We start from the raw sequence: 12,789 nt of genomic DNA on the forward strand, positions 1-12,789 counted from the left end.
GTGGTAATTTTGCAGCAGCAATAGAAAATGAGTTATTCTCCTATAACAATGGCTTTGTAATATCTTTTTTATATAAAAATATGAAGATAATAAAATCTTCCCTCTACCAAAACAACAGCAACAACAACCAAACAACTAAGGTCAGTTATCAAGAAGGGGATATCACTACTAAGCATACAGAAATGAAAAGAATTACTGAAGAACAGTATGAACAACCCCATACCAGTAATTAGATAATTTAGAGGAAGTGGATAAATTTGTAGGAAGTAATAAATTACCAAAACTAACTCCAGAAAAAATAGAAAATCTGAATAAACTTTAGTAAGAGAATGAATCAGTAACTTTAAAACTTTCCACAGAGAAAATCTCAGATGGCTTAATTGGTGAATTCTACCATACAGTTAAAGAAAAATTAATAGTGATTTTCTACAAATTCTTCCAAATGCAGAGGAGGAAATATTTCCCAACTCATTCACTAGGGTCAGTGCTACAGATAAAATTTTGTTCCCCTCCCCACACTATTCATGTATTAAAATTGAATCCTCAAAGTGAGGGTATTTGGAGATGGGGCTTTCTGGAGGTAAATAGAATTTGATGAGACCATAAGGTGATGCCCTCATAAATGGGATTAATACCCTTCAAAGAGTCACAAGACAGTTTGCTTCCTCTCTCTGCTCTTCTGTGAAGATACAGCTAGAAGTCAGTGGTCTTCACTGACTCTCACCAGAAAGGGCTCTCACCAGAACTCAACCAATTTGGACTAAACTCTAATCTTGGACTTCTCTGAAATGTAAGAAATAAATTTCTGTTTGTAATCCACCCAGTCTATGACATTCTGCTATAGCAGCCTGAACTGTGACAACCAGCACTATCCTGATAATAAATGCAAAGACATCACAAGAAAATAAAACTAAAAATACACCTTATGATCTTAGAATCAGGCAAATCAAAGTCACCTAGTTGGAAAAGAAAGAAAGAAAGAAAAGAAAGAAAATGATATATTTGTAGATGACACAATCTTTTGTATAGAAAATCCCAAGATGTATGCTAAAGAACAAATAGAACTTATAAATGGATTCAGCATTGTTGCAGGATACAATATTGATAAACAAATCAATTGTATTTCTATGCACTAGCAATTGATTTGTTTATCAATATCAAAAAATAAAATTAAGAAAAATAATCCTATTTATAATAGCATCAAAAGAAATTAGAACATATGTCCAAACAAAAAATCTTGTACATGAATGTTTACAGTAACATTATTCATTAAAGCCAGAAAGTGAAAACCCATGTCCATCAACTAATGAATGGGTGAAAAAAAAATCATATGATGGAGAATTATTCAGCAATGTAGAAGAATAAAGTGCTGTTATTAGCTACAATATAAAAACCTTATAAAACATTATGCTAAGTGAAAGAAGTCAGTAAAACCACACACTGTATAATACTATTTATGTGAAATGTCCAAAATCTATAAATCTATAAAAAGACAGAGAGTAGATCAGTGGTTGGCTATGACTGAAGGAGGGAGAACTGGGGCTTGACTATTAAAAGGTAAGAGATATAATAGATATAATTCAACTATGATCTCAGGTGGGATAACACAAGTTCTTGATTTCAAACTTAGACATGGTAACTGTAAGGTACCTTTGAAACTTTAAGGAACAGGTAAAGTAGGTATTCGGATGATGGCGTCATTAAGAGAACCAAGAAAAAGGAAAACAATTACTTCCTGAAGCCTATTCATTGATACTGTGATGTCTCACAGTAATCCCTGTGGATTAGAAATGCAGCTTTTAATTCTTAGAGCTAGTTGTAGGGGTCAAATGATGATTAACTCACAAAGCCCTGTAGAATGAATATAATTTCATCCTACAGGGAAATCTTGTGAAGCATAGAGGGATTATCTTTTCTTCCTTACCCTTTGTTTTTAAAGAACAAGTTTGAAAATAGAAGTAATATATATCTTCATTCATGTAAAGTTACTGGTGAAAATCAGTATGCCAGCAATCACTGCCTCATTTCTGCATTTTTGACATTGCTTCTGAAAACCATCACTTTCTAATTTCCCAATTTTTCTGGGAACTGGATGAGAGTGCAGTGATTTCTACATTTTCTATTACTTAGAAACAATATATTTGTAGATGACAATATATTTGTAGATGACACAATCTTCTTCAAAACAAAAATAGTGTTTTGCCATTTGTCTTCAGATAACAAAGTATCTATGTAAGATATCTATGTAAGAAATTCAAATTCCAGTGAGGCATTGAGATTTTTCTCAATCAGTGATCAAAATGTGATGGATTGGAAAGGATGATATATTGTAGAGAAGACAAATTTATTACAAAATTTCATAAGTAATTCATAAAAAAATGAAGTAAATAGGAAAAATTAATCATGATAAGAATGATTCAATAGCTTTAAATTTTATTTTATAATTCAGAGAGCCATATAGCTTGTATTTACCTTATCTGTAACTTTGCAGAATGAAGATAATCCTAAACTTTGAGTTTGGTGGCTGTCTGTAACACATAGCTCTTAAAATTTCATGCAATTGTGAGGGAATAAGGGCTGTGATATAGCCCTTATACGACATAATATATTATATATATAGCTAACACTGTCTCCGTTATTCCAACATGGAGATGTTTCTTTCACATTACTCTTTTTTTTCTTTTTTTAATTTATTAAATTATTTTATTTAAATTCAACTAACATATAGTGTATCATTAGTTTCAAATGTAGATTTAAGTTATTCATCTGTTGCATATAACATCCAGTGCTCAGGTACATCAAGTGCCCTCCTTAATGCCCATCATATAGTTATCCCATTTCCCCACCCACTCTCCCTCTAGCAATCCTCAGTTTGTTTCTTATTGTTGAGAGACTCTTATGGTTTTTCTTCCTCTTTGATTTCATCTTATTTTATTTTTCTCCCTTCCCCTATGATCATCTCTTTTATTTCTTAAATTCCACTTGAGTGAAACAATATGGTAATTGTCTTCCTCTAATTGACTTATTTCACTCAGCATAATACCTTCCAGTTAAAAAAAACTAAAAGGCAACCTATGGAAAGGGAGAAGATATTTACAAATGATGTATCAGATAAAGGGCTAGTATCCAAGACCTAAAAATAATTTATCAAACTCAATACCCCCCAAAACAAATAATCCTGTCAATAAATGGGCAGAAGACATGAACAGCCATTTCTCCAAAGAAGACATACAAGCTTCTGTCTTCAGCTCATGTCATGATCGCCTGCCTCTCTGCCTACTTGTGATCTCTCTCTCTCTGTCAAATAAATAAATAAAATCTTAAAAAGAAATAGAAGGAGAGATAAAAAAGCTTCCAGGACAAACAAAAAATAAAAGATTTGTAAACAGCAAACCAGCCTACAAGAAATATTGAAAGGGGTTCTCTAAGCAAAGAGAGAGCCCAAATGTAGTGGACCAGAAAGGAACAATATACAATATTGAATAATATACAGACAATATACAGTAACAGTCACCTTACAGGCAATACAATGGCACTAAATTCATACCTCTCAATCATTATCCTGAATGCAAATGGGCTAAATGTCCCAATCAAAAGATACAGGGTATCAGAATGGATTAAAAAGACCCAAAACCTATCAATATGCAGTCTATAAGAAACTCATTTTAGACCCAAAGACACCTCCCGATTTAAAGTAAGGGGGTGGAAAACAAGTTATCATGCTAATGGACATCAAAAGAAAGCTGGAGTGGCAAGCCTTATATCAGATAAATTAGATTTTAAGACAAAGACTATAATAAGAGATGAGGAATGACACTATATCATACTCAAAGGGACTGTCCAAAAGAAGATCTAACAATTTTAAATATCTCAGCCCCTAACATGGGAGCAGCTAACTATGTAAACCAAATAATAACAAAATCAAAGAAACCCATTGAAAACAATACAATAATGGTATGGGACTTTAACACCCACCTCACTGAAATGGACAGATCATCCAAGCAAAGGATCAACAAGGAAATAAAGGCCTTAAGTGACACACTGGACCAGGTCGACATCAGAGATCTATTCAGAACATTCCATCCCAAAGCAACAGAGTACACATTCTTCTCTAGTGCACATAGAACATTCTCCAGAATAGATCAAATCCTGGGTCACCAATCATGTCTCAACTGGTACCAAAAAGATTGGGATTATTCCCTGCATATTTTAGTCCATGATGCTCTGAAGCTAGAACTCAATCACATGAGGAAATTTGGAAAGAACCCAAATACATGGAGGGTAAAGAGCATCCTACTAAAGAATGAATGGGTCAACCAGGAAATTAAAGAGGAATTGAAAAAAAAATCATGAAAACAAATGATAAGGAAAATAACTGTTTAAAATCTGTGTGACACAGTAAAGATAGTCCTGAGAGGAAAACATATAGCAATACAAGCCTTTCTCAAAAAACAGGAAAGGTCTCAAGTATACAATCTAACCCTACACCTAAAGGAGCTGGAGAAAGAACAGCAAAGAAAGCCTAAATTCAGCAGCAGAAGAGAAATAATAAAGATCAGAGCATAAATTAATGAATAGAAACCAAAAGAACAACAGAACAAATCAACAAAACGAGGAGCTGGTTCTTTGAAAGAATTAATAAGATTGATAAACCCCTGGTCAGACTTATCAAAAAGAAAGAGAAAGGACCCAAATAAATAAAATCATGTACAAAAAAGGAGAGATCATAACCACCACCAAAGAAATACAAACTATAAGAACATGTTATGAGCAACTATAGGCCAGCATTTGATAATCTGGAAGAAATGGATGCATTCCTAGAGGCATATAAACTACCAAAACTTAACCAGGAAGAAATAGAAAACCTGAATGGACCCATAACCAGTAAGGAGATTGAAGCAGTCATCAAAAATCTCCCAACAAACAAGAGTCCATGGTGAGATGGCTTCCCAAGGGAATTCTACCAAACATTTAAAGAAAAATTAATTCCTATTCTCCTGAAACCATTCCAAAAAAAAGAAAGGGAAGGAAAACTTTCAAATTCATTTTATGAGGCCAACATTACCTTAATCCCAAAACTAGACAAAAATTTCACCAAAAAGGAATATTACAGACCAATGTCCTTGATGAACACAGATGTGAAAATTCTCCCCAAAATACTAGCAACTAGGATCCAACAGTGCATTAAAAGGATTATTCACCACAACCAAGTGGGATTTATTCCAGGGCTGCAAGGTTGGTTCAACATCCACAAACCAATCAATGTGATATAATACATTAATAAAAGAAAGAGCAAGAACCATATGGTCTTCTCAATAGATGCTGAAAAGCATTTGACAAAGTATAGTATCCATTCTTGATCAAAACTCTTCAAAATGTAGGGACAGATGGTACATACTTCAATATTATCAAAGCCATTTATGAAAAACCCACAGGGAATATAATTCTCAGAGCTTTCCGCTAAGGTGAGGAACACAGCAGGGATGTCCATTTTCACCACTGCTATTCAACATAGTACTAGAAGTCCTAGCCTCAGCAATCAGAAAATAAAAAGAAATTAAATGCATCCAAATCGGCAAAGAAGAAGTCAAACTTTCACTCTTTGCAGATGATATGATGCTTTATATGGAAAACCCAAAAGACTCCACTCCAAATCTGCTGGAAGTTGTACAGGAATTCAGGAAAGTTTCAGGATATAAAATCAATGCAAAGAAATCAGTTGCATTTCTCTACACCAACAACAAGACAGAAGAAACAGAAATTAAGGAGTTGATCCCATTTACAACTGCATGCAAAATCACAGGATACCTAGGAATAAACCTAACCAAAGAGGCAAAAAGTCTGTACTCAGAAAAATATAAAGTACTCATGAAAAAAATTGAGGAAGACACGAAGAAATGGAAAAATATTCCATGCTCCTGGATTGGAAGAAAAAATATTGTGAAAATATCTGTGCTACCTAAAGCAATCTACACGTGTAACACAATTCCTATCAAAATACCATCAATTTTTTTCAAAGAAATAGACCAAATAATCCTAAAATTTATGGAACCAGAAAAGGCCCCGAATAGCTAGAGAAATGTTGAAAAAGAGAGCCAAAGTTGGTGGCATCACAATTACAAACTTCAACCTCTATTACAAAGCTATCATGATCAAGACAGTATGATACTGGCACAAAAACATACACATAGATCAATGCAACAGAATAGAGGGCCCAGAAATGGACCCTCAGCTCTATGGTCAACTAAACTTTGACAAAGGAGGAACAACTGTCCAATGGAAAAAAAGACAATCTCTCTTCAACAAATGGTGTTGGGAAAACTGGACAGCCACATGCAGAAGAATTAATCTGGACCATTTCCTTACACCAAACACAAAAATAGGCTCAAAGTGGATGAAAGACCTCAGTGTAAGACAGGAATTCATTCATGTTACAGAGAACACAGGCAGGACTTCTTTGACCTCAGCTGCAGCAACTTCTTCCTAGAAACATAGCCAAAAGCAAGGGAAGCAAAGGAAAAGATGAACTATTGGGACTTCATCAAGATCAAAAGCTTTTGCACAGCAAAGGGAGCAGTCAACAAAACCCAAAGACAACTGACAAAATGGGAGGAGATATTTGCAAACAACATATTAGATAAAAGGATAGTATCCGAAATGTAAAAAGAACTTATCAAACTCAATACCCCCCAAACAAATAATCCTATCAAGAAATGGGCAGAGGACATGAACAGACATTTCTGCAAAGAAGACATCTAGAAGACACATGAAAAAGTGTTCCACATCACTCGGCATCAGGGAAATTCAAATCAAAAGACAGTGAGATATCACTTCACACCAGTCAGAATGGCTAAAATTAACCATTCAGGAAACAACAGGTGTTGGCGAGGATGTAGAGAAAGGGGAACCTTCTGTTGGTGGGAAAAGCACTGTTGGTGGGAAAGCAAGCTGGTGCAGTCACTCTGGGCAACAGCTTGGAGGTTCCTCAAAAAATTGAAAATAGGGGTGCCTGGGTGGCTCAGTGGGTTAAAGCCTCTGCTTTCGGCTCAGGTCATGATCCCAGGATCCTGGGATCGAGCCCTGCATTGGGCTCTTTGCTCAGCGAGATGCCTGCTTCCTCTCTCTCTCTTTCTCTCTCTCTCTCTCAGCCTGCTTCTCCCCCTACTTGTGATTTCTGTCTGTCAAATAAATAAATAAATAAAATCTTAAAAAAAAATTGAAAATAGAGCTACCCTACTACCCAACAATGGCACTACTGGGTATTTACCCTAAAGGTACAAATGTAATGATCCAAAAGGGCACGTGCACCTGAATGTTTATAGAAGCAATGTCCACAATAGCCAAACTATGGAAAGAACATAGATATCCATCAACAGATGAATGGATAAAAAAGAGGTGGTATACACACACACACACACACGCATACACACACACAATGGAATACTATGCAGCCATAAAAAGAAATGAAATCTTGCCATTTGCAACAACATGGATGGAAGTAGAGGGTATTATTCTGAGCAAAATAGGTCAATCAGAGAAAGGCAATTATCATATGATCTCCCTGATATGAGCAATTTGAGAGGCAGAGTGGGAGGTTTGGGGGGTAGGGAAGGAAAAAATGAAACAAGATGGGATGGAGAGGGAGACAAAGCATAAGAGACTCTTAACCTCACAAACAAACTGAGGGTTGCTGGGAGGTGGGGGGGGCAGGGAGAGGGTGGTTGGGTTATGGACATTGGGGAGGGTATGTGCAATGGTGAGTGCTGTGAAGTGTGTAAGCCTCATGTATTACAGACCTGTACCCCTGGGGCTAATAATACAGTATATGTTAATAAAAAAACCCCACAATGAGATACCACCTTACACCAGTTAGAATGGCCAAAATTAACAAGTTGTTTAATGACAGATGTTGGCAAGGATGGGGAGAAAGGGGAAGCCTCCTATGCTATTGGTGGGAAATCAAGCTGGTGCAGCCACTCTGAAAATAGTGTGGTGGTTCCTCAAGATGTTAAAAATAGAACTACCTTACACCCAGCAATTGCACTACTGGGTATTTACCCCAAAGATACAGACATAGTGGAAAGAAGGGGCCCCTGCACCCCAATGTTTATAGTAGCAATGTCCACAATAGCCAAACTGTGGAAGCAGGTGAGATGACCTTCAACATATGAATGGATAAAGATGTGATTCATGTATACAAAGGAATATTCCTCAGCCATCAGGAAGGATGAATACCTACCATTTGTATCAATATGGATGGAACTGGAAGGGATTATGCTGAATGAAATAAGTCAGGCAGAGAAGGACAATTACCATATGATTTCATTCATATGTGGAATGTAAGGAATAGTGTGGAGGACCATAGGGGAAGGGAGGGAAAACAATGTGAAGAAATCAGAGAGGGAGACAAACCATGAGAGACTGGGAACCAAACAAGGGTTACAGAGGGGAGGGGCATGGGGTAACAGGGTGAGGAGTATTAAGGAGGGCACATGTTGTGATGAGCACTGGATGTTACACACAATTAATGAATCATTGAACACTACATCAAAAACTAATGTACTGTATAATGGCTAACTGAACACAATAAAATTAATTAATTAATAAAAATGATTGGTGATCAAAGTTTATATAAACTTCTAATCTTGACAGATAAATGCTTTTTTTTATCACTTTTCTGTTATCAGTAGATATTATACTCATTTTGGTTTATTGCTTATCTGACAACTGAAAATGATGTATCAATTTAAAAATATTCCTAATGAATATGGAGGATGAACATTGTTTCATATATTTATTGGTCAAGTCAACTTACTCTCCCATAAACATGTCTCTTCGTATTTTTCCCCCCATTTGTTCCATTGGGTTATTTAACTTGTTTTTACCTAGTTGTAAGAGGTTGTGTATGTGTATGTGTGTGTTATAAGTATTAACCCTACATATGCAGAATATGTTCCAAATATTTTTTTGTCCTTTCCCTTTGTTTATGAATTTATGTAGTAAAAATTATTACATGGTCATACCTATGTAAAAGTTATTAGTCTATTTCTCTTCCACATACAAGAGTTTTACATTCGCATCTCTTCTACTTGTGATAGTCTTCCACATAGTTTTAATATTGCCTCAAAATTTGCATTTATTTCAGGTTTTTTCAATTTTGGGGTTAGGTACTTAAACAAAGAATTTTTAAACCATCTTACTATAGGCTGAAAGTTAAGTTTGAGAGACTATGGACTCCAGGAAACAAACAAAGGGTTTCAGAGGGGAGGAGGATGGAGGGATAGGTGAATCTGGTGATGCATATTAAGGAGGGCACTGATTGCATGGAGCACTGGGTGTTATGCACAAACAATTAATCATGGAACACTACATCAAAAACTAATGATGTTCAATATGGTGACTAACATAACATAACATAATAAAAATAAAAAATAAAAAATAAATTACTAATTAGGTGGAAAACAACACTAAGGTACAATGTAATTTGCAAACAAAATGTCATTATTTTGTGTTATCTTTAGTAAATTTCTTTGATACATATTCTCATTACAGTGATCAGGTGTGAATATGTCAGAAGGAAACAAGACTCTAGTAACTGAGTTTGTCCTCACAGGAATTACAGAGCAATCACAGCTGCAGTTCCTTCATTTCCCTCATGTTCTGGGTCATCTACCTTATCACTATGGAATGCAGCCTCAGTCTGATTCCCATATTCACATGTCTACGTGCTTCTCTCTTGGTGGTTTAGCCTTTGTAGATGCATGCACTTTAACCTTTGTAACACCCAGGATGTAGGCCGATTTCTTAGACAAGATGCAATGAAATCCCTACCTTAGTGCATCCCCCAAATTTATTTTTTTGGTTCCATGCAACTACAGAATGTTTCTTTCTGGTAGTCATGGCCTATGGACACTATGTAGCCATATTAACTCCTTGCTTTATCCAGTGATAATGTCCAATAGACTCTGCACTCAACTGATAAATATTTCATATACAATTGGCTTTCTGCATAGCCTGATTCATGTGAGAAATTAAGAGGTTATAGGTGACTTCAGAAGAGCTACAAAGAAGTTAACAGTTCCCAAAGGAAATTTCAAATTGTTTCTCTTTTCACTCTTTGTGTAAATAAGTCTTGCAGATTAGCCATGGTCTTGCCCTTTTACTAAAGAGCTAGTAGTTATTGAGCACTGGGTGAACGAACTCAGGTTAACACAATGTTTACTTGGATGAGGGTCCAGTTATGACTCATATTACCAATAGTTGATTTATTTAAAAATATTGTAATTTTTTTATGGGAACATTTAGTCTGAAAACTTGATATCTTTAAGGGACTCCTTCAAATTCCATTTAATAACTGACAGTACGGGCTGTTATGAAAGTGGGAATCATTTAGTTCATGACTGATCCTTGCTCACTGAACTAGATCTGCATGTTAATAAGACTCTGTGATAGCTTACCACAACATGATAAAATGAAAAAAAACCTTAGATTTTTGGCAAAAAAAATGTTTCTGAAATAAAAATGAGGAAAATTAAGAAAAACGAGATTTAAAAAATCGGTGCATCTTCTAAGATTTAAAAAATCGGTGCATCTTCCAGATGTCCATCAACAGATGAATGGAGAGAGAAGATGTGGTATATGTATATACAATGGAATACTACTCAGCCATCAAAATATTGAAATCTTGCCATTTACAATGATGTGGATGGAACCAGAAGGTATTATGTTAAGCAAAATAAGTGAGTCAGAGAAAGACAATTATCATATGATCTCACTCATATGTGGAATTTAAGAAACAAAACAGGATCATAGGGAAAAAGAGGAAAAATGAAACAAGACAAAATCAAAGAGGGAAACAAACTATAACAGATTCTTAATCATAGGAAACAAATTGAGTGTTGCTGGAGGTGAGGGAGGTAGAGAGGTGGGGTAACTGGTGATGGAACATTAAGGAGGGCAAGTGATGTAATGAGCACTGAGTATTATATAAGACTGGTGAATCACTGACTTCAACCTCTGAAACTAATATTTAATGTTAATTAATTGAATTTAAATAAAAAATATTTAAAAATTGGTGAATCTTAGTAATAACAATTAAAAAAAAGGAAGTTGGTTTGAATTAAATAGTGGAGCATCAAAATTTAAAACTTCCCATATCTAAAAGTGCACATACTAACTTTCACACAGAACATTATAATACAATGGTATTCAGGAATTTTCTGATTTGGAAATATTTCAAGATAAATCTTTCTCAAATATTATAGATATCCTGTACACTATTTATATGATTATTTTGTTTGCAATAGTAAGCCTGGTAAACATTTGCATAGGGATTGCATTGCTATCCTTACAATAGATAGAAGGCAAAGCAGAGAGCAAGGATGAGAAACTGGTTAAGTATATACTGATGTAGAGGAAAAATTGAGGTAGTGGTCTCAAAGCTGAGACAATGCTCTTATGATCTCAGCCACCAATTTATTTCTAATTCAGTGACAGGACTATATTAGTACATAGACTAATTTATTTCAGTATAATAGAATTGATATAGATTTCTTTTTCTTTTTTGGGGAAGACTTAATTATGTTCCTTGAGCAGTCTGTTTGTTTAATCACTGTTTAGGAAAGAAGGATTCATAGAAAATAAAAATTAAATTCTAGTTATTGAAGCAAGAGTGAAAATGGTCCTCTTTTTGAAGTATTTTAAAAGTTATATTTAGATTTTTTTCCTATAATTCCAATGAACATCAAAACACTTATCTAAGAGGATATAGTAAGAAACATAAATTTATTATTTGACTCATGAATATAAATGAAAATATTCAATTTATTTTTATAGGTCTACAGGTTTTCACTGGCAAATGATTTTTTAAAAAAGATAGACAACTGAATGTGTTCTTTTGAAAAATACTATTGACTGCAGAAAATTCTGATTAATTTTACTCTCTTGGTGGTTAACAATAATATAGGATATTTTTATTTCATAATTTAGGATTGATTTTTGCTATTACATTTTCTTTACTGCTGGTTAGAGCTCTATTCCAATAATTTACTGTTATATCCTCTTACAATCTCTTAAATTCTTATTATTTTGAGAAAAATAAATTTATTTCCATATATGCATCTCAACATTTTTTTTAAAGTTTGAATGTATTGCCCTACATAATGTTTCTAATTTCTGCAATATTTCATGACAGAATTGTTAAATCCACAAACTATTATTAAAAAATTATTAACCTTTTAGTACATTAATGCTAAGTAAAAAGACTGTGTTTTAACATAACCACAGTACAGTTATCATACATAACAAAATTAATTGCTTAACATTATTTAATATTAATGTGTTCAACATTCCCAATGTGTCTCAAAAATTTTGTTGTTTCTTTGTTTGAATCAGGATTTAAACAAAGTACACCCAGTGCATTTTGATGATTTTTTAAAAATTATGTATCATGTCTGTCTGTTTTTCTTTTTTTTTAATTTGTTCAGTTAACCACTGTATAGTACATAATTGGTTTTGATGGTTTTTAAATTTCTTTTAATCTACAACAGTTTTCTCTTCCTCCATTTTTAATGTTATTTGTTGAAGAAACTGGTTTAGTTGTCCTGTAGAATTTTTCACATTTTGGATCTGGCTCATAGTATCTTTGTGATAAAGGTAACTGTGTGAACTGATAGAAGGAATTAGATCTACAAACTTGCTTAAGTCCAGAGTATTTTAATTTTACTTTGTTTTAGTTGTTGTGGACTTCCTATTGTTTGCCATTAAGAACAAAATTCTAGATTTTATTTC

General features: G+C 34.3%; 1 pseudogene; it reads left to right on the plus strand.

The window, feature by feature from the left end:
• Positions 1-564: 564 nt before the first annotated feature.
• On the plus strand, positions 565-10,035 carry LOC101689887 (annotated as a pseudogene).
• The last annotated feature ends 2,754 nt before the right edge of the window (positions 10,036-12,789 follow it).

This window comes from Mustela putorius, unplaced genomic scaffold, assembly GCF_011764305.1.
Source record: "Mustela putorius furo isolate JIRA1106 unplaced genomic scaffold, ASM1176430v1.1 tig00003834_pilon_pilon_pilon, whole genome shotgun sequence".
Lineage (NCBI taxonomy): Eukaryota > Metazoa > Chordata > Mammalia > Carnivora > Mustelidae > Mustela > Mustela putorius.